This window comes from Lynx canadensis, chromosome B4, assembly GCF_007474595.2.
Source record: "Lynx canadensis isolate LIC74 chromosome B4, mLynCan4.pri.v2, whole genome shotgun sequence".
Taxonomy (NCBI): Eukaryota; Metazoa; Chordata; class Mammalia; order Carnivora; family Felidae; genus Lynx; species Lynx canadensis.
The window spans coordinates 60,149,991-60,173,454 of NC_044309.1; the positions used below are offsets into that span (position 1 = coordinate 60,149,991).

The 23,464-nt window shown below is 42.3% G+C and overlaps 1 long non-coding RNA gene across 1 annotated transcript in view; it reads left to right on the forward strand.

Moving 5' to 3' along the window:
• The first annotated feature begins 8,944 nt into the window (after nt 1–8,944).
• Nucleotides 8,945–23,464, forward strand: part of LOC115518519 — a 56,632-nt gene continuing 42,112 nt past the window's right edge. The window contains exons 1-2 of the long non-coding RNA XR_003970291.1: nt 8,945–9,163; nt 22,852–22,931. This is a non-coding gene — a long non-coding RNA (uncharacterized LOC115518519). The remainder of the gene's footprint in view (nt 9,164–22,851; nt 22,932–23,464) is intronic.

The following is a 23,464-nucleotide window of genomic DNA, read 5'->3' on the forward strand; positions in this document are numbered from 1 at the left end:
AAAAAAAAAGCATCACCTGTCCTCGTATCTGTGGTCACTCTCACAAATAAAAGCAAAATGGGCTTGATTGAGAAAAGTTTGTTTTTTAATGAACAAAAAGAGAGTAGTAGCATATGCCCTGATTTTTTTTTTTCATTATAATTAGAATAAATCTAAACTCCTCCAATATCTTAAGTGATCTGGCTGCTTTGTGAGAGGTGGTAGAAAGATAAAACAATATTCAAGCTTCTTTTCTTTTGGTCTTTGTTCATTGCCCCTATAATCATAGCCTCTTCGTTCTAGTTGCTTAGGGAAGGAATGAGGTAGAACAGGGTCATGTAATTAATATAATTATATTTAATTAATATGTAATGATAATTGCATGTTGAAAACTAACACATTCTAAAATTCCCACAGAGCGTGGAAAAATATACCACCAAGACAGACTGAGCCTGACTCAAAGTGAAGTCGCAAAGAAACGTGATTAAGAGACAAACTCCATCTCGATCACCAGACCACATCTTCGGGAATTCCACCTCATTTCGGAATAAAAACACTTCACTTCGTGCCATTTCTTTCAGGGAAGGTAAAATGGTCTCACATTTATGATCTCATTTGAAAACACAGTATTAGATTATTTCAAGTGTTCATACTATCTCAGGTGATGGAGATTCAGAACGAGACTATCTGGGGAATGAAGGAAATGCAAGAAACCACTGAACCATCAAGCCTCATAAGAACCGGAGCCTGGTTAAATATCCAACAGTAACTCTGTATCTGTCGTTCTTGTTAACTCAGCTTTTCTCTGAGCACACACTCTAGTCCTAAATTGGGTTCAATCATGCTAGCATGTGACTTCGGGCAAGTCAAGCTTTTGGTGGCATAGTTTCCTCATCTCTGAAATGGAAACAGACCTCGCCAGGTTGAAGTCAATATATTTCAAGCATTTAAAATAGTACCAGAGGGGCGCCTGGGTGGCGCAGTGGGTTAAGCGTCCGACTTCAGCCAGGTCACGATCTCGTGGTCGGTGAGTTTGAGCCCCGCATTGGGCTCTGGGCTGATGGCTCAGAGCCTGGAGCCTGCTTCCGATTCTGTGTCTCCCTCTCTCTCTGCCCCTCCCCCGTTCATGCTCTGTCTCTCTCTGTCCCAAAAATAAATAAACGTTGAAAAAAAAATTAAAAAATAAAATAAAATAAAATAGTACCAGAGACACAGAAATTGGTGTTTCCTATGATCATTATCATTTTTTAAAAATTTACATCCAAGTTAGCATATAGTGCAACAATGATTTCAGGAGTAGATTCCTTAGTGCCCCTTACCCATTTAGCCCATTCCCCCCCCCAACCCCTCCAGCAACCCTCTGTTTGTTCTCTATATTGAAGAGTCCTTTATGTTTTGCCCCCTCCCTGTTTTTATATTATTTTTGCTTCCCTTCCCTTGTGTTCATCTGTTCTGTGTCTTAAAGTCCTCATATGAGTGAAGTCATATGATTTCTGTCTTTCTCTGACTAATTTTACTTAGCATAATACCCTCCAGTTCCATCCATGTAGTTGCAAATGGCAAGATTTCATTCTTTTTGATTGCCGAGTAATACTCCATTGTATTTCTATACCACATCTTCTTTATCCATTCATCCCTTGATAGACATTTGGGCTCTTTCCATACTTTAGCTATTGTCAATAGTGCTGTTATAAACATTAGGGTGAATGTGCCCCTTCGAAACAACATACCTGTATCCCTTGGATAAATACCTAGTAGTGCAGTTGCTGGGTCATAGGGTAGTTCTATTTTTACTTTTTTGAGGAACCTCCATACTGTTTTCCAGAGTGGCTGCACCAGTTTGCATTCCCAATTATAATTTTTTATTATCATTGTTATATTTTCTATTACTTCTACAGCTATTTCCCCCTACTCTTACAGTGTCTACTATCTCACGGTTCTGATTGCTGCCTTTTCTGTGTGTGACTTTCAGCATCGACATCTTTTTGCTTTGAGTTGCTGACTTTCTTCTGATCTCACTTTCTATACTTCATGCTTCTACTTACTTATGCTTCTGCTTATTGCCTTTTTTCGATGTGCCTCTCTACTTCTTTTTGCTTTGTCTATTCTCTGTTTTTTTCCTTTAATTTTTTTTAATGTTTATTTATTTTTGACAGAGAGAGAGAGAGAGAGAGAGAGAGAGACAGAGCACTGAGTGGGGAGGGGCAGAGAAAGAGGGAGACACAGAATCCGAAGCAGGCTCCAGGCTCTGAGCTGTCAGCACAGAGCCTGATGCAGGGCTTGAACTCACAGACTGTGAGATCATGACCTGAGCTGAAGTTGGACGCTCAGCTGACTGAGCCACCCAGGCGCCCCTATTCTCTGTTTTTTTATGTGCCTCACATTCAATGTCTTTTTTAAAATGTTTATTTATTTTGAGAGAGAGAGAGAAAGAGAGAGAGAGGGCACAAGAGGGGCAGGGGCAGAGAGAGAGGGAGAGAGAATCCCAAGCAGGCTCCATGCTGTCAGCGCAGAGCCCAACACAGGGCTCTATCTCATGAAGCACAAGATCATGACCTGAGCTGAAATCAAGAGTCAGATGCTTAACCGACTGGGCCACCCAGGCACACACATTCAATGTCTGGAGACAGAATCTGATGGGGCCACTTAGTGACTAGTTAGTAGGGAACTCTGATGAGTTCCCATGCTTGTGTCTGCTCCAGGCTGTTGGCAAGTTTACACTTGGCTGTCTTTGATTCAGGTGGGAATCCGAGGTCCAATCAAAACTGTTCAAGGGTTTCAGGAGGTTGACTGAGAATTGTGTGTGTAAAGAACCACTGTGGAACTGTGTCAGAAGGAAGCTGTGGGGGTGGCAGCATCCAGGGGTTTGTGGCTCCATTTCAGTGCTCTTTCTTTAGCATTATTGTCATTCCATTTATAGATGGGATTTATAGATGTCATTCCATTTATAGATGATGAGGTCATTTACGTCTTATGTCAAGTGTCAAAAATGTCAAGTGATCCTACGTGCTTTATTTAATTTTACCAAAGAAGAGGTGCTATTTCTTACACTTCTTTTTATTCAGGAATGGGTGATGATCTTTTTCAGAAACAGCATCTTGCAATGTAGAAGGTAGTTCTATGGCTATTACACTATAATTAATTGAGAAGTCAAGCAATATAGGGTCACATGGAAATTATATACGGAGAGATAAGAGAAACAAGGTTCAAAGCACTTAAAAGACATATACTAAGGTGATGGTTGAGACACTTTCTCCTTGTTCCCTTAATACCCTGGCTAGTTTAACAAACCACAGTACTAATTATCTTGTAATTCACAGGCTACCCAGTCAGCTTCCTTCAAGTGAAAAGGCCTTTCTGGAGATAGAAACTGGAGGAGACAGAGCAGGAGAGAAACTCATTTTTATAGGATTTGGGAGATAAGATGCTCTAACCTAAAGATTTACTAATCAGCAACTTGTTTCAACTTGCCACGTCCCTTTAATGAGAGCATTTATTTAAACCAGCTGACCCATCCTCATTTTACATCTATTTTGACTAAAACTCATTCCTCTTAATCCTCTTAGAGGTTTCTGGATTGAAATCTAACATGCCATTTAAAATGTAAATTCTCCTGAAGTAGAAGAATTCTAGTTAAAGATTAGGAGAGACAAAATAAGGCAACAGTAAATTAATGATTGTCCAGGTAAAAAGGTGAATGGGGTAGAAATTAATGGATTAGTCTGAGGGCTGGGAATCCTGCATGGCGCTCATCCAGAGAAGAGGGTACACTACAATGTTAAACTGGGTAAATTGTGATTAGTAGTGAGCCATGATATATTATTTAAAAAATGAGCCTCACTAAATATTGTGGGAGGTGATTATCAAAGGGGGGGAGTTACTGGTTATGTATAATGCTCTGTTGTTAAGTGAAAATGTTCCCGGGACCTCTGCAAAGGTCTGTGCACGGTGCATGTTGGTAGGAAGGAATGGCAAGGACTTGTCACCCCTGGAAAGGCCTGGCAGCCCCGGGGAGGGTCTGGCCTGCTTGGGAAGAATGCTATGCTGACCATCGGCATGGAATGGAAAATAAGAATTGCTGCTGTGTACTGAAAGGGCTGACTTGCCATCTTGCTGCCCTTTCGCAGAATGTAGGAACCAGACATGCTTTTTAGGAAATTCAATTAAGTATGTTTGTAAATGGGATTAACTGTTTAAGGGAATTTAATTTGTTTAGTTTAACCATTAATTGAATATTAATCAAAGATCATGAAAAGCAATAGTCTCTATTTTTAATTAAGATTGTTTTCCATTTAAATATAGAATAATAAAATGGGTAATTGAATGTAACTGTGCTTTTGGAGTTGTCTGGCAGGTAACCAGAGAATAACGTGTGTGTTCTGGGTTGCAAGGAAAGAGTGATTAAAATCAGACCCTGCTTGAAGCGAGATACTGGTCCTATTTCTAGCCTGTCTCCATGGGCAGGAAGGGAATAGGGAGGAGGGTTGGATTCATAAACGATGATACGGTGATAGCTGAATAGTGGCTTAGTGTCCAGCTAAAGGATATTAAAATGGTGTCTGGGTTATCACCAATGCCGTGCTTAGAATCAGACAGAATAAGCCACAATTTCCTTTAGAAGGAATTCTAAATCTAAGCGTGTTTCATTTGAATTTGGGTCCATGATTTATACCATGTGTCCTACTCACTCTGTGGTTAGCAGTGGGACTGGGACAAGAACAGTCTGAGGCACCCACATCTTTTAAGACAACGCTAGCAGAGTTCTTTCTGAACTTCTAAACACCTAGCTCAGGAGGTTAGGAGTTTTGAGCAAAAGTCAGCATTCATTCATTTGTTCATTCAGTGACTTTCTATTGAATATCTATAGGATGAAGCATGACTTTATATTCCCTAACGAACATAAAGATAAAACAAACTGGCATCCGGCCCTCAGGAATTTATAGTCAGTGAGGGATATAAGCCATGTATAAAAATAACAGTACAATTGTTTTGTGGCATAAGAAAGAGGAAAATATGTTTACGGTGTCTTATTATGTGTCAGGCAATGTCCTCTGTCACCTTGCACATGACATCTCATCAAATCCTCACACTAACGCTGTGCAGTAGCATTTACTAGAAAGGGACAAAAACCATCCTTAACTGAGAAAGAAATATTTTTCGGGAATATGGGTGCAAAGCCATTCAGTTTGCACGGCGAATATGAATATGAAGAAGAGTGGATGATTGAGCGCAGAAAGGTAAGTTGGAGGCCAGGATGTAAGGGCCTTTGGATGCCCAAAGAGAGTTTGGGCTTTGTACCCTGGTAAAGGGAGACATTCAAGTGTTTTGAAAGGAGTCAAGAATGATCAGGACCGTGCTTTAGAGAAGCAGCAGCTGGAAGCCCGTACAGACCAGAACAGGCACATGACGTGCCCTGGATGAGTCAGGTGAACTCCCGGTCTCTGCATCCAAACAAAGTGGGGGATGTGTCCTTGTGCCTGCATGGGCTTGGGGAAGGGGGAACAAAGATTCCACCCGTCCCTGTTATTCTGGAGGGCAGAACTGAAAAAGGGTAGATTGTGGACAAGCAATGCTTTAGATGTATAAAGAAAATAGGGCTTGCAGTCAGAGACCTTGCTTTCAGTCCCAGTTCCGGGTATTCGGGAACAATTCATTGATATAACCTTACTGAGCCTTTGATTCCTTATGCGAAAGGGGGCTAATAACATGCACCTTAATGAGCAGTTATGAGGGTTAAATGAGACACAGGACCAAGGTCTTTGGAGGGGAAAGTCAAAAAAGGAGGATCTGCTTGCTAGAAGAAAGATCTTGAGTGGGCCTCTCTCCTAGTTTGTATGCTCCTCGTTGCCAGGTAAATCCAAGCAGGGCCTTTCAAGGCTACTTGTGAGGAATGCTGTAGAAGGGGTTCTTCCAGCCAATTGGTGCATTAAATGACCTTTACAGTCCATTTCAAGTTCTGTTTTTGTTACTCCCTGCAGGTTTCTCCCACTTTCAAAGTATTCCTCTCCCTACCCGTACCCCATAGTGTTAGCATCTGGCACAATTTATAGGTATTAAAGGTAAGGCTAACCATAGGAATAACTAGGCAGGAAATAGATATCTAGACCTGCAGAGCTCATTAGTGTTGAAACCACAGGAGTTGTAGATGGACTTTTCCATGAAGCCAGCTAGAATCCAGGATAATGGGTAAAGTCTGGGTATCTGTTCCTCATGCATCCTATTTCACTTCTGCTACATTGCTGTTATCCTTTGGGGCTTCTCCAAGATAGCCAGAGGCCAGTGCTATACATATGTCCTTTTTTTTTTTTTTTTTTTTTGGTAAATGAAGCATTATGGTGAAGCCTAAATGTAGATAGAACAGAGAGAGGAGGGGTGCAGGGAGAAGGAGGCTGAACTTGCCCATTGGTTCCTTCCTCACCCACTCTGGAACCCTTGGTTTGAACACTACTGTTCCAGCCTGGGCCTGTTTTCAGCTTTCCTCTTGACTGTTTTGTTTTCTGGACTCTGATGGCAGCTGTTATCACTCCAGCTGCAGAGGGGATGGGAGGCGACTTCCTGTTATTCCATCCAGCCATCCCTATGGGGGTGGGACATTCCCTCCCCCATCTGCTGCTGGTTGTAGCATGTGAGCCAGGATGCAGCCATCCTAGGACTGGGGCTGGAAGAATGACTGGTAGCCACCCAGCCACTGTTGGAAAGCATTTGGGGAACAAAGCAGGCAACAGGCACCACCGACAAGTGTGTCCTTGACTGAGGGGGCAGGGATAGTTATGATTTCCGGCTGTGAGATTATTGGTGGTTTGGGTGCATTAAGGAATGGACGGGGGTTAGGAGCGATATGATGATCCATTTTTCTGTAGTCCCATATTTTTGAGTCTTTGAATAACGTGTAAGGAATACAAAGAGGATTAAGCATGGAGCTTGCTTAATCCTGTGGGAAGATAAGGAAATACATAAAACTGGACATAATTACCCATATGTTTGTATCTCTGTACAATCTCAATAACCCTTACAATAACCTTTGATGTATTATCAGCCCCACTGTATAAAGGTGTCGTTACCAAGGTTTCTGATGGATGCTTCAGTGCCTTGCCCAGTTACACAGTAAGTGCCAGAACTGCGCAACGGACCCCCAGCCCTTTTTCCATTCACTGTAGCACACAGTGAGGACTACGACTTTAGTTAGGCTTTGAGGAAAGGGCAAGAGTTAACACAAAGAAGAGCTGGTATTCCAGGTAGGCCAGAAGGTAAGAATCAAGCAGCGATCTGTGAGTAGACCAGCTGGAATACAGCAGAGGGTTTCCCAGGAGTGAAATGGGAGATAAGGTGGGAAAGGTAAATAGAGGCCAGGTTAGGGAGAGTTTTGAATGGCGAGCTAAGAATTGTAGGGAAAGGGGGTCTGATTTAGAGGAGAAGATGTTAATGGCAAAAGCAAACAGTGTTTTAGAAAACTCATTTGGTGGTGATGGATGCATAGAAAGACTTAGAGCTGGGGAAAAATGAAGTCAGAAATACGCTATGAGGTTGGAATACTATAGGTCTGACAAACAGCACAATGGTATAATGGAAAGTGGATCTGTGACAGAAGTCTGGGTCTGTGGATTTTTTCAGCATTATAGTGTCTGAATGAGTGTCTGTTGTGGGCAATCACTACTATAAAGGGAGAAAATGGTTTGGGAGTCAAATGGTTCTTGGTTTCAAGCCCAGTTCCGGATGTTCTGGAGTAATTTACTTCTATATAATCTTGCTGAGCCTTTGATTCCTTATGTTAAGGTGGGGATAATGACACTTTGCAGATTGGTTGTGAGGATTAAATGAGGCACAGTGTTTGACTCTGTGCATCTATCTACAATTTTCGGCAGAATAATGAAATGTAGATGTTGTCATCAATCAAAAAGCAAACAATACAAACCAACAGAAAGCCAATACTTAATTCATTGTACTTCCAGAAGATAATGGATACTGTGCTATCTATATCTCATACAAATAGAGCCACAGTTCACCATTCAGTTCTGTCTTGGATCAGATATTAGGCAAACTGAAAGAACCATCTCCCGAGAATCATTCTGTTCTGTTAGCCAAGGGGATTATACAGCACGATATCCGTCAAGGGTAAATGTTAGTTAATTCTTAATTGATAGCTCAGCCACTGCAATTGGCTCCATTCAATAGTAATTATTCTCATGTGGCTTGTTGAACTCAATCGTGAGATTCCCCTCCTCCCCTCCCTTTTCAATAGTGCATGAAAGCAACAGCCTTAAGGTACTTAAAAAGGTAAATAGTAATTTTTCTTACTTCAAAGATTCATTTTTTTGTGTGTGTCCGAAGCTCGTGTGGTGTGATTTTCACCGCTAAAAGCAAAAGCAGCAGCACATGGCTGATAACGCCACCGGATAACAATTCAGAGCTGGGTCGCGCGGTTTTCTCGTCCAAACCTTTCCGGAGCTTTTGAAGTTCTAAATTCCCCATCTAAGGGAACACCCAGCAGTCCCAAGATGAAAGGGATGAACAGTGAGCTGCCGTTTTCCTTTATTTGCATGACTTAAAGCTAGCCATTTTCTGCTCCACGCGCTGCGGGACTCGTACTTGCCCGTGACACAGAGGCAATTGTTTTTCCTTAAAAAGGGGGCTGGGGTGGGTTAGTTTCGTTTCCGATCTGGGACGTAGTAAATACCCCAGGAGAAGTTTAAAACACAATCCGCAAGGTTCTAGCCCATACCATTTACCCCCTTTTCTTAGAGATAGCAGCAAAGGCAGCATTTTTTTTTTTTTTTTCCCACCACCACCCACTCCCAGCCGTGGTCTAGCTCAGCGAGGAATGTATAAAATTAGTTGACTCCTCTGAGTGACGGTCTCCGGGCCCAATGAGCGGGCGCCCGGGCGCGGCCGACCCCACCCCCTTGCGAACTCTCTTTGGCTAATTCCCGCAGGGAGGGAGGAGAGAAGGCGAGTGGGAGGTGGGAGGGGGAGGTACCTGGAACTGGGAGTGATGTCAGCTCCTAGCTCTGTGCCTGCCCGGATTCCTGACATGGTGTAGGGCCGAGAGGGTGGGGAAGGCGGGAGCGGGACGGGAAAGGGTTCGGGCTGGGAGCCTGCGGCGGGGCCACCGTGCTGGAGCTTTGAACTCGGACGGAAGGTGAACCAGAACTTTTGGAACTGGCGCCGGCGGCTCTCCACTCCCCAGGTAAGGGCGTTTGGCTCCTCTCACAGACCGGAGGGAAGTGGCACCGTTGTGCGGTTGCAGCTGAGTGTTGCAGCCGCTCCTCCTCTTCCCCGGGTCGATTTCCTTTCCAACTCACTCCTGTTTCCCAGGGGGAACGGGAACTTTTCTGGGGGTGGGGTGGGGTGGGGGGCTTAACTCCTAGGGCTCCCAACTAGCTTAAATGTGAAAAATACCTACAGGATGGACATGTAAGGTATTGTCTGTGTCCTTAGACCCCCCACACCCTAGTCTCCCAGTAATACTTGAGAACCCCAGTTAGAGAAGTGTGTGTGTATGGTGGGGGGGGGGGTTGTATTTAAATATGTGACAAAAAGTTTATGACATTTCGACCCCAAAATTGTGCTTTTTGAGAGAGAACGAAAGTTTTGTGTATTTTTTAGTTTCCTTGTGGCCTGTTACATGTTGACCTAAATGAAAGAATATCATTGTTATTCTTAATATTCTTATGTATCAACATAAAAAATCCCTTTATTGAGTCCAGTCAGGACAGGATGTGAGAAATTCACTTGGGGTGTATTAATTATGAGCTGTGGGAAAACTCGTCTCTTGGGGGCACACTTCTAAAACTCCCATCTCCTTTCACTCTGACATATTAACCGAGAATCCCTTTCACTGCCAACTTTCTGATCTGGAGGGGTTAGGAAGGCTGCTGAGGATCTTGAGATCTGTTTTCTGTGGCTGCTTGAGAAAAGGATGAGGGCTGGTAGTTGCGTTTTCAAGGATCATTTTTACAGAAGGGAGTTTGAACAGGGAAATAGTGTGGAAGGCGTGACAAACGCTTAATTATAGGAGCGTGGATTTTTCAGCATGTGGGACCAAAACAAATCCTTTCAGTAAGAAGTGCAGAGAGGAGTAGAGGAAGAACTCAATTTAGTGTCCAAGTTTGGTATTTAGGAAAAGCAATTGGCCGTTGGGAGGAAAAGGTATTTTGAGAAGTGGCAATAGAGAATTCTAATTTTTGTTTATTTCCTGTTTGAAACCCTTTTTCCTGCTTGGAGATCTTGTCTGTGCCCAGGTAGCTAATTGGCTGTGATTGGCTTTCTGGGAAGAGAATTCCATAAACTGTTTGAGAACCTCACTTATCAGTGCTTAAGTCTCTTTCTTTTGGAGGGGGAAAAAAAACACAACAACCATATGGGCTGAGACCTCTGAGTCCAGTTTCCCTTTTCATTCACCACTGTTCCTCAGCAGTGAGGATCCTTCTGTTGCCAGGTCAGGTGTGAACTTCATTGTGAGTCAAAAACTGCATCCCAGGTGCCTTGAATGAAAGGGCATTTCCAGGAGGCGAGGAAAGAAAGAAGCTGAATTAATTTAGTAAATCCAAGTAGAGAAATAGGGAACACAGGACTTCATAGATGGGGTTCTCCATCTTTCTAGCCAGATGACAGTCAGGTGTCAGAGCTAGAAAGAAGTGGTTTGTTTTGCTTTTGTTTCTAAAACACCTAGATCTGTGTTATTCTTAGTTCTTGAAAAAATTAGTACAGGGTGGATCAGGAGCAGGCTTTTTGCAAAGGGAAGGCGTGTTTTACTGAAAAGGTCAGAACATTGTAATTTTGGTTTGTGTTTTGGGGCTAAGAAATAGCAATTGCTTAGTGGCTCTGAGATAGTGGTGGTAAGTCTTTTCAATATATGTTCTATAGGAAGTACATAAAACATACTGTATTTTCCACTGTACTTTTTCAGCAGGAAGGAGGAGGTAATGCAGAATTCCTGTGGACTGATGTGAGCTCACTGGAGCCTTGGTTGATAGTGTTCAAATTGCAGTTTGTAATAACCAGTCCAGTAAGGAGTATCTTTACGATGTTGTCCTGATGTGCCAAATTCAGATTTATGTTTTCTTTCCAAGAAGCAGGTCCTAGCTTCGGGACTTGAATATGCCAGCACTTTAAATTTCATTCACAGTTTGAGTAATAACACTAATTTTGTGTACTTAGTTTTAACCAATACTTGTTTCTCTTTCTCTGTGTTTATAAGGCATATGTAGTATAGTAAAATACAGTACTTTCAAAGGACAAAATTTGAAAGATATTTGAGTTACTGAGAAGGGTAGGATCAGGTTTTGGTTAAATTCTCTTCAACCAGCATCTATCATAATTCTGATAGCTGCTTAAAAAAAAAAAAAGGATAATCTGGCCTTTGTGGACAAATGTTAACTTGAAATGCAGGGTGCAATGTAGTTCCAGATCAATAGTGCCTAATTTCAAGGGCATCATTGAAACAAGTTTTTTTGGAAACAAGTTCAGTGAGGGAGAGTTTAACTGCTTATGTATGTAGTCTTTTTGTCACTCACTGTCCCAGCATAAGATAAATCAGAACAAGGTCACTTTTTCACTGTTACTAGCTGATTCCTTTTTTTAAAAAAAAAAATTTTTTTTTCAATGTTTTATTTATTTTTGAGAGACAGTGTGAGCAGGGGAGGAGCAGAGAGAGAGGGAGACACCATCCGAAGCAGGCTCCAGGCTCTGAGCTGTGAGAACACAGCTCGAAGCGGGGCTCGAACTCATGAACCGTGAGATCATGACCTGAGCTGAAGCTAGACGCTCGACTGAGCCACCCAGGCCCCCCTAGCTGACTCCTTTTTAAAACATAATTTCCAAAAATAGGAAATATTTGTATTTTTATAGTCAATTTAGATTCCTTTGGTAATTTGTTACATTAAAATTAACTTTTTCAGTTTTTCATCTCCCATTTAAAAATGTTCCTAATTCCCAAATAGCACATTGTTCAAACTGTTAACCTGAAAGAGACCTCATTCATCTGATTCTGTCTTTTCAAAGATATTATTACATGTTTCTGACCTGATTTGAATTACCTTTTCAAAACATTGAGTGAATGAGCAAATTAATGACTATTCATTCACATTAGGGCGTGTATCTCGATTCTTTTTTAAATACTGCTTCAAGGTGGAGCCGTAGGCAAGAGATATTGCATAATGATGCCCTTTTTATTCCCAGAGATTTCCCTAGAAAGCCCTATTAGTTCTGAAATTAAGAAGAAAAATAGTCACAGTTGAGCAGCCAATTGTGGAATATTTCAGGGAGCTAGGATTTATTATTATTTTTTAACCATGGTTGAACAGATGGGTGTAAGTATGAGAGGCAAAGCTGTTAAGATCAGTGACACTGGGTGTTGTTTGGGGATAAATGGAACAAAGTGTCTGTCTTCTGGCCAGCAGTTCCCTTCAACGAAAGGTTGATAATTTCACTGTTAAATCAGTCATCAAAATGTCCAAAAATGGACACTATCCAAAAACTGCTCTGGGCTTGTGTGGTTGCATTTGTTTCTTAAACTAAACTCGTCACAGTGCACGTCAGAACCTTCTTCCTAGTCAAAAAGCCTACAGCTTCAGCCATGTATATTACAACCACAAAGACTGATGCTTTAGTAATTGGAGGTAATGGCCTAAAACAACTTAATTGAACCTACCCACCCTACAAAAAAACAAAGACTCTTCTATTTTGCACTGTTTATTTTAAATATAGTCATTGATGTCAGTTTGGTGTAAGTTGATAATGTTTCAAAAGGCCAAGTGGTGAGGATTACTTTTGCTTCAGTACTTTTTTCCATTTTGAAGGATCTAAAACACCAAACAACTGGATTTTAGATTAAAAAACGGGCCCGTCTGGAAGTTTTAAGTTTGCACACTTGTTAGGCACTTTTGTAGGGGAGAGGAGGATCTGAGTGAAATGTGTACCTGTCTGGACCCGTTGAAGAGCTTCTAGTTCTGAGATGTGGGTTTGGACTCCGAGTGGTCCCGATGGGTGTGTTGTCACAGTTTGTGACTGGACTTTGGTTATGTGTCTCCCTAGAACTTGCTGTGACTCACATTTTGACTGGCCCACATGCAAATCCTAGTTTTTTTTGGCAAATGTAATGCGTTCAGAATAGAAAGATCATTTGGTGGTTTCTGTACAGTGGTGTACCTAAAAATGTCCATGACTGAAGAAATTGTACAGACTCGAATTGCATTCAGTATCACTCATTCTGGCAAAGGCTTAGGTCTCAAATATGAATCCTGGAGGAGGAAGATCAAATCCTGTCATGTCCGGGGCTGGCTGTGGGTTTTATGGACACCCTCTGAACTCCAGAGTAAGTCTAGTTGTTTTCACCTCTCCTTTAATTTAGGGAAATCAAGCATTTGACATAAAAAAACAGACGCAAGTTTGAGAGAGCAGGTGTGCTGATCCCTTGTGTGTGTTTGTTAACAAGGGCAAACTTAATTTTACCTGGTAAGAGAGAGTAAAGATGCTGTTTTCATTGCCAAGCCCATTCATATGTGGCTCAGTTCTTTAGGCAAGCAAGGTGGTTCTTGGGAAGAAGTAGGTAGGCCCATTGGGAAGTGCATTAATTCTTTCGTGCTATGAATGTAAAACTACTGTATCACTAAATATGCTTACATTATTTTGTCTCTCTGTACGTAGGATCTAGCTCACAGGATCTAGTCCCTTTTTTGCTGGCCCTTTATCACCTTTCTCACTATAGCGTTTTGCACAAATGTCATCTTGCTACTACAGGGTTTTATCAGGTTTTTGTGAGGAAAGTTTATTGAGTTTGCTTCCTTTACGAGAAAGTGAAACTGAGGCGAAAAGTCTATGGCCCGCTTTCTTAATATAACTTGTTGTTGTGGCCACAGTTGCATAAATGATGTTTCTGCAACCATTATCTTTCTCTAAAGATGCTGCTGCTTGTAACAACACATCGTAGAGAGTTTTATTTTGTTTGAATCGGAATTTGCACACGCTCTATTTCTTCTTATGAATGATAGAAGAGTCTGAGCCTGTAGGTTCCCATCTGTATTGACTCCAGGAAGTGAGTGAGTGGGAGGAAGGGAAGCGGCGAGGACTCAGGAGAGACTCTGGTTGAACCTGTGAGTTGGTCAGGATGATTTGTGTGAAGTCACCTGGGTCTCCGTGTTTTTCCTCTGGATCAGCTGCTTTGGATGCTTTCGCGTTCTTCCAGCCCCCGCTCCCAGCAGTTTGTGACTTTGCACAAAGTCAGCTTCTCAGGCAGCTTCTCAGCACGGAGTTAAGGTTCTTTCATTGCTTTTTTCTCTCCAGAATACCTGATTCTCTAGTGTGACTTGTGCTCTATCTACATCACCCTCTGGGGCAGACACAGCTAGATGCCAACCAGAATCCTTCCTACCCACCTCTTCCCTACAGCTAAACTCATTTTGTTTAATTTACCACCATAAAAGAAAAAAACCCAAAAAACAAAAACTTAATTTTTCCCTTGCAGGGTGTCTAAGTGCTAGTAGTCGTGGCCAATGAGACAGAAGTAGGTGGGTAGGGCTCCCCACCACATTCAAAGCTCTTACAAGGGGATGGCCTCTGTGAGTTTGCCTTTTGCTCTTTGTACGTTTTTCTCCCTGGAACACAAAGGCTATTTTCGAAGTGGAGAAACCATCTTGTGACCACAGACTAGTAGCTTAAGGGTTAAGTAGGCTGAGAAGCTGATGGCATTTTGGAACTGCTGTACCAGACCGTGTCTGCCCATTTCTTGACTTTTTGTGAGAAGAATAAAATCTCTATTTGGTTAGACCACAGAAATTGGGTCTCTTACTTGTGGCCAAATGTAATCCCGAGTCTAAATTTTAAAAAGTCATAGTTCATCTTTTCTCTACGAATTGAAAGGCAGCATTCTGTATGACCAGAGAGGGGTCAGACTGGAGCAAATTGACCCTCAGCTTCAATCCTGGCTTTGCTATTTATTACAATCTTTTAAAAATTTTTTCTTAATGTTTGTTTATTTTTGAGAGAGAGAGACAGAAAGAGTGTGAACGGGCGAGGGGCAGAGAGAGAGGGAGACAGAGAATCTGAAGCAGGTTCCATGCACTGGAACCTGTCAGCATTCCAGCTGTCAGCATTGAGCCCGATGCGAGGCTCGAACTCACAAACTGTGAGATCGTGACCTGAGCTGAAGTCAGACGCTTACTGACTGAGCCACCCAGGTGACCTACTATTTATTACATTCTAATATTGGCAAGTAACTTCTCTGAGTCTCAGTTCTTCCATCTTTAGTATGGTGGTACTGATATTTGTCTCACAGAATTTTTAGAAATAATTGAGAAATAATGAGAAATTATTAATAGAATTAATAGTGGCACATTTGGCATATACATTTTTAACAAATGGTGGCAGCCGCTGCTGAGGGAGAGTGTAATGGGGAGCCTGAAGAGGCAAGAAATTCAACTTCGAGTAGGTTCTCAGTAAACACAGATTGAAGTACTGAATGGGCCGTTAGCTTTACACCTGCAGCCACTGAACTCTTCGTGCTCACCGTTCGTTCCAGCGCCCATCTCTTATCCTCAGTGCCACCTGCCTACACCAGAATATTTGGAGCTTTTCTGTGTTCCAACATGGGGTGAAAAGGCAGAGGATGTCCTTATGAGAAATTTATTAGTTATAGCCTAGGTCATCAAAGAAAGGTGTTTGGCTCCAGAGTCAGACAGATGTAGATTAAAAGCCCATGTCCTTATTGGTTGTGTGATTTTTGTCTTCTGTGAAATGGGAATAACTGGGTGGTTGTGAGGATGAAATAGGATATTACGTGTGTGTAAGCAATTCTTGGCCTTGGTGTGAGGTCCTCTTGAAGATGTAAGGACAAAACATGGCCTTTATCCTTGGGAATATTCACGTATAGGAGATGGGGGCAGAAAGGAGAAGGCCCTCCTTTCACATAACCATAATACAAAACCGATTTAGAATAGTACTTAGCTGTTAAAATGGTTGAAAAAAAATATGTTGACTAGATGTCTATTGTATATTAAGAAAAACAACCAAGCACACATGTATAGTTTATATTTGTCAATGCATGAAAAATTGTTAAATTAGGAGGTAATTTATGGGATGTCGATTAGCATGGCAGGGAAGATGAAAGGGGTTTTAATTTTTTTTTAAAGCATACTGTTTATTTTACAACACACATTACTCTTGAGATATAGGAAGTATTAAAGTTTAAAAAATTGATTCATTAGGCCTTTTGGAGGTAGGTATGGGAAGAGTGTGCTATCTATGAGTTGCATGAGTCACTCAAATGAAAGGTTGGGTTTGGTGGGGTCCTGCTAGAGGAGGTGGGATTTGAATGGTCCCTGAAGGAGGAGTAGGAGATTTTGAGGCGGTAGAAGGGGGAGATGAGCCCACTGGGGTTTGGAGCAAAGGTAGAATGTAGTGAGCTGAATTTTAGAGAAAGGTAAGATCCAGAGATCAATATTAAGAGAGGTAAGATATAATGGAGTCAGCTCTTAGAGGGTTTTTAAGAGAGTGACAAGGTTATGCTTTAAAATGAGATTCTTTTACAGGTGGGGAGAATTATGAGAATTATGTTATAAAGGTGACTTTGGAAATAGTATGTTGAATGTGACTAGAATATAAGTGGTGAGGGGTGGGGAGAAAGGCAGAACACCTTCAGTCAAGAAAGGCATACAAGTGAAAGTTGAATTTTAATGGGAAATAGGATGAATTAAGAATTGGACACCTGCAATTTGAGATTCCATCATGACCCACAATAACCTATCTCTGTCTTCTCATTATATAAATGGGTAAAGTAACAGTACCTGTCTCATTAGGTTTTTGGAACGACAGCAGCAAGAGTAATAATAGCTCCTACTTACACAGCGCAAGCACTGTTCTAAGTACCTTAAATATTTTAACTTAGATTTAATCCCTACATCAGCCCTAAGAAAAGACACTGTTATTCCTACATTACAGATGAGGAGCCTGAGGCACAGAGAGGCTAGATGAATTTCCCTAGATTGTTTGTGTTGGACTCCGTGTTAAATGCAGGTAGGTACAGTCTCTAGGGTCAGAATATTCAACCACTTCATGTTATTGCCTCTGGCTTATTTCTGGACTTGGCATTGTCAGAAGCCATTAAGAACTGTTAGTTGATGTATCTACACAAAGGTGTTAAGAATTTGAAATTTAGGTTTGGAGTTTAGGCAGAATCCTAGATTGATGAATCATTTCCATGGAGCTGTTACACAACAATTAAAGGTAGATGAACTCACTACAGAAGATGATGTAGAATAAAAAGGGAAGCAAGTACAGAGCCTTCAGGGAACTCTTCTTTTTTACACTTTATGTATATTTAATTTATTATTGTTTATAGTCCAATATTTTTAAATGACTAGAAAATATGGGACAAGGAACCTTGACAGGATATGGTATACTGAAATTTATTTGAGTCTAGTGTTGATAAATTATTTCTAGGTCACAGAAGTTTTTAATGTCAAGAAAAGATGTCCTCTGTTATGGATAAATAATGAGTACAGTTCATCTTGCATTTGATTTATTTTTGGAAATCCTAGAGTGATGCCAATAATTTGCTGAAGCACAACAAACCATAAAATACTTCAGAAAGAAATAAAAGGCAAAATTAAAAATTTGGTTATTGCTATTTGTTAGGCTGTGTACAATATGTCAAATGTTCCCAATTTTATTTTATTTTTTATTTAAATTTTTTAATGAAAGATGACATACAGCGTTCTATCATTTTCAGGTGCATGACATAATGATTCGACAATTCTGTACATTCTGCAGTGCTCTCACCACACTAGATGTAGGTACCACCTGTCACCATACAGTGTTATTGCAACGTTATTGACCATGTTCCCTCTGCTACACTTCTAATCTCTGTGACTTATTTATTTTGTAACTGGAAGTTTGTACCTCTTATCCCCTACCCCCTTCACCTATTTTAAAGAAGATGCAGAATAAAAAGAGAAGCAAAGTACAAACCGTCCAGGAACTCTTGGCATTGAGGCATGATGAGGCTAAAGAAAATTTATAAAGGAGATAGAGCACAAACCACCAGAGAAGGGAAAGATGGTGACAGCAAAGGGAAGAAGCACACCCTACACAAGGGAACTGTCCTTGCCATCTGGCACAACAGACCCGTTACAAGGACGGGTCAACTGCCACTGGTCCAGCTACCAGGTCATTTGTGAACTTGGCGAGTGTACAGTAAAACCTTAGATTGCGGGTAACTTGTTCTGCAAGTGTTCTGCAAGATGAGCAAACATTTCTAATAATTTGTTTTTACATTTTTTTAACGTTTACTTATTTTTGAGAGAGAGAGAGACCGAGCACAAGCAGGGGAGGGGCAGAGAGAGAGGGAGACACAGAATCTGAAGCAGGCTCCAGGATCTGAGCTGTCAGCACAGAGCCTGATATGGGGCTTGAACTCATGAACTGTGAGACCATGACCTGAAGCGAAGTCAGATGCTCAACCGACTGGGCCACCCAGGCACACCTCTAATACATGTTGATTTGGTAAGCGAGCAGTGTCTTGCCCTGTGAGTCGTATGTGATGCCAAGTGTCACATGATCACAGCTGAGCCAATGGTTCTTGAAATTCACTCTTACATACTAGTGCTTTGGATTACAAGCATGTTTCCAGAACGATTTATGCTGTGAACCAAGGTTTTACTATATTTTCATTAGCCCAGCAGAGATGGAATCCAGAGTGCAAAAACCTGGCTATTACAAGGGAGGAGATGAGCTGCAGGTGGCCCATTAGCCCAGCCTTTCAAGGAATCGGACGAGGAGAAGCATGCTGCGACAGCTTGGTTTGAGGCAGGCACAGGTACAGGGGGTAGTGTGAAAGCAGCGAAAGCAAGGGGGGGGAATGAGTACAAAGTCTAGGGGAGGGGGCCACAGATGGATTAAAAATCAGGGGGGCGAATGCCTGGTTAGCCTTGAACTCCATAAGAACTTTCTTCAGATAGGATGGAAGAAAGGATGGGGGAAACAGAAAAAAATGTGATTGGAAGCGGTAAGAGTTGAGTAAGTTCACCGCAGGCAGTCTGCATTTTTTCAGTGTAATAGGAATCAGTGAAAGGAAATTCATAGACAGGCGACTTAGGCTCCTGAGAGGCTGGCTCTTGGGGATTATTGGTGCAGAGGAAAAATTTGAAAGAATGACCGAAGTCTCTCATCTAAACAATACAAGCTGACACATTTGTCGGGATGTGTCTCCAGGCAGGAAAGTAATTTATTGAAGTGGAAAGTGGTGGCTACAAAAAGAAGAGGAGAATGAAATGAGACAGAGGAAAACTTGACTGTATTTGAAGGAGGAATTTTTAGACCACCAGACTTCATCGTTCACAGAACCACTTCCCTGGGGAAACCCAAGTGCTCCGAGTGGTGAGAAACAGCCTGAGTTTGGTCAGAACTGACCCGCCAAAGCATGGCAAAATACCCTGTAGAAGGTGTCTGCGTTGGATGCTGCTTGTGGTTACGGTCTTCTGTAGTCTTTGGTTTAACGGATGGATTTTAGAGTGATCTTTAGTCGGAAACAATGCTGAGTTCTAGTATCTCAGGAGATTTGTTGTCGTAATGACCTGAGGGGGTGGGGGGAAAGGACTAAAGGGATTCGGTAATTAGGAGCATGGAACTAATGGAGCACGCCCATCAGTCCAGCCTTGGATATTTCTGGGTTTGCTCTGAAGGATATCAGGAGTGCTCACTTCGGCAGCACATATACTAAAATTGAAGGATACCAGGAGGAACTTACCCAGGTGTGTGTAGCATTTTAGATAGGTATGGTGTTCCTGAGTTCAATGGTTCTCAGTGGGGCTGGCCACATAATTTTTGGAGCCCTGTGTAAAATGAAAATGTGTGGCCCCTCGTTCAAAAAGCAGGGGGAAAAAATCCATGTTAAAGGTACTAACATGAAAAGCTTTTCCTTTTCTTCTATACTTTCTTGACTTGTTCTCATGCTTGCTATTTAATAGCATTCTAAGTGAAGGAAAATTAAAAATTTAAATTATTAGCATGATTTTTATTTCTTATATGGTACAGCCAGCGTTAAGTGTAAATATAAGAGTATTTGAAGGGCGCCTGGGTAGCTCAGTTCGTTAAGCATCTGACTTCGGCTCAGATTTCATGGCTTGTGAGTTGGAGCCCTGCGTTGGGCTCTGTGCTGACAGCTCAGAGCCTGGAGTCTGCTTTGAATTCTGTGTCTCTATCTCTGCCCCTCCCCTGCTTGTGCTTTGTTTTTCTGTCTCTCAGAAACAAATAAACATTAACAAAAAGAATTTAAGAGCATTTGACACATCTGCAGAATTACTGAAATCACACACTTCATATTTTGTAATTTGTACATGCATATGTGTATTGTTCTTACCAGAACGTGGAAACACTGTTCATTTTTTTTTTTAATTTTTTTTTTAACGTTTATTTATTTTTTGGGACAGAGAGAGACAGAGCATGAACGGGGGAGGGTCAGAGAGAGGGAGACACAGAATCCGAAACAGGCTCCAGGCTCCGAGCTGTCAGCCCAGAGCCCGACGCGGGGCTTGAACTCACGGACCGCGAGATCGTGACCTGAGCCGAAGTCGGTCGCCCAACCGACTGAGCCACCCAGGCGCCCCTGGAAACACTGTTCAAAACTAACTCACTGCTGCTTTTTTTCTTTTAAGTTTATTTATTTATTTTGAGAGAGAGAGAATCACAAACAACCTCTGTGCTCTCAGCACAGAGCTGGCCGTGAGGCTTGAACTGGATCTCTATCTAATAAACTATGTGATCATGACCTGAGAGGAAACCAAGAGATGGATGCTTAACCCAGGCGCCCCTTATCTGACTACTTTTTTATTTCACTGCTTGATACATGCATTCTATCAGGCTTTGTCTTACAGAAGGAAGGGACTGGCTTGAAGGAAGGACTGAAAGGAAGAAGAACCATGGGTTGCCCTATCTCTCCTTTTCCTTCTGTGCTATTATTTTCGGTGTACATGGTTGGCTAACAGTGGGAAGTAATAAGAGTAAGAGGATATGATAGGATTCTTTGGTTGTTTGTATTTCTTAGAAAGACATTGCTTTGTTTCTGTGTGCAGAGCAAGTTGTGGTTTCTTTGAATGGAAAGCACAGCTTCTGGGAGCTGTGAGCATTCACCTGCCTGCTCATTTGGTTACACTGGTAACACAGCTACCTTGACCTAGTCTTGCTAATATCCCATGCATCATGAATCTACAGAAATTCTGTGCTCTTGAGGTATTGCAAACACGGTGTAAAAATGGCAGCCACACATATTACATGGGATCTCCTCTGCTCACACATTGCCCCTTCAGACCTCCCTTATAAAACACAAGTTCAGAGTTAAACTAAGAATCTCAACGGGCGCCTGGGTGGCTTAGACAGTTAAGCTTCTGACTTAGGTTCAGGTCATGATCTCATAGTTGGTGAGTTTGAGCCCTACATTGGGCTCTGTGCTGACAGCTCAGAGCCTGGAGCCTGCTTCAGATTCTGTGTCTCCCTCTTTCTCTGCCCCACCCCCACTTGCACTTGGTCTCTCTCCATCTCTCAAAAATGAATAAGTGTTAAAGAAAAAAAAAGAATCTCAAGATGACGACAGCAGAGCATTAAACCAAGTGTGGACTCTTTCTGAGCATAGGGTCCTGTGTAACTACACAGGTCACAAGTTCATGAGGACGGCTCTGTTCTCAGAAGTCAAAGAGCACACTCTTAAGCCTGTATGCCTCTGGTCTTAAAGATTCACTCACCTTCATTATCAAGGTTGCAATGGGTCAGGTTTGTGTCTGGTATCCTAGGGACCCTCGCCTTGCCATCATCACTGGTATTTTTGCCTTTCATATATTTTTGAATCACTCTCCATTGCTTCTGCCATTGCCTTGGTTTACATCCCTATCAGCTCTGAAGTAGACCCTGGGTGTCTAAATGGGATATCTCTCCCTGTTGGATGAGGGATTGTGTGGAAGCTGGTGGTGTGGGCAGTGAAAGAATTCACCTGAGGCAGAACAAAAGCAGCTTGTCTGATGGGCCTGTCTGTATTCATCCAGGTGGTCGCTGGGGGCCCTTCCTACATTCCATTGCTCAAGCCTGTTTGCCTAAAAGTGGCCTCTACAAACCCTGCAGCTCGTTTGTAGATGTACAACAAAACCTGTATTGTACATCTCCTTGCCAGACAGATCTTCAAAATAAACCTTTGGTTTGAGGCCACCCTGCCAGCCCCAAAGCTTTACTTGACCTCCCGTGGGCTTGGCAAGAGTTTTTAATGGCAAGACTGGTGGTCCTTCAGTTGAGACTGAACGGAGACAGGTTTAGTTTGACCTACACAGTATTTAAAGAAATTGAAGCCAGTACTTCAAGTTTGGGAGATTTCACCTAATTGAAATGCAGATTTTAAAAGCAGGCAATCTGGCTGCTCTGGGCTCTTGTTTCCTTATGTTGGGCTGATGCCCTTAGAGAACAGGAGGACCTGTGGATTTGGGAAGGAAGACGTTTGGATTTACTTTTAGGGCAGATTGACTCATTATTCTGGCAAAATCATCACTTTCCCTTAATGCAGATTTAAAACAAGCATCTGTCTGTTGTTCTCAGGGAAAGCTGATCTTTTAGTGTGAGAAATTAAGTTCTCCACCTGCATAATGGAAGTTGAATGTATGCTTTGTAGCAGCCCTTGCTTTTTTTAGGAGAAATGTTTCTTCGGTGTCACCTGGTCAGCGTCCCCACTGGTCACCTTGTGACCTCGTCTGGTCTTGACCTCTTTCTCCAAGCTTGTCTTCCCCTGTCCTGCTGTGCTGAGACCCGGCCTGCCCCTCTGGAGAGCTTTAAACCCAGCCCCACCTTTTCTGCTTCGCTTGTTGCTCCGCTCTTTGCTTGAACCTTTCCTTGTCTTTCCTCTAGGCCCAGCTGAGGCAGTTCAGGAAGCTCTTGTTGCCGAGAGCCTGCGTGGAAACTCAGCCCTCAAACTCTGCTGGAAGCAGGTAATTAAAATTTTGGATTTTTAAATGCTCGAGCACCACGTGGGTAGTACATTCAGGTTGTTTTTGAGGGTCCATTCCGGCCCGATGATTTTGAAACGCTCTAATTCGTCCAGTGCCTGTGCCTATTTATTGCCAGTATCTAGTTGGTTTTTGAAATTGTGCTTTGGGGAAGGAGCTTTATTCGCACTGTCTCAGCGAATTAGGAGGGCAGCACTAGTATGGTCTCCCTTTGACAGATGAGGAAACGGTTTTCTCCAAAACCGACGCTCTAAAGAGCTTATCCTTGCCTTATGTCTTATTTCTTCAGATAGGTTGTATACTTGTCGAAGGCTGTGACTGGGCCTTTGTTGCCAGGCTGTGTCTGTTACTGTCAATACATGTTTCCGTGACAAGAGAAATGGTTTACTCAGCCAGTATGCACCAAGGCATAGACAAGGCTCCATGGGGGTGATGCAAAGGATATCAAGTAGGAGAGATGGGTGGGTAGCAGTTATACTAGAAGGTATGCCTCCGACCTGTGCACAAATACAAGT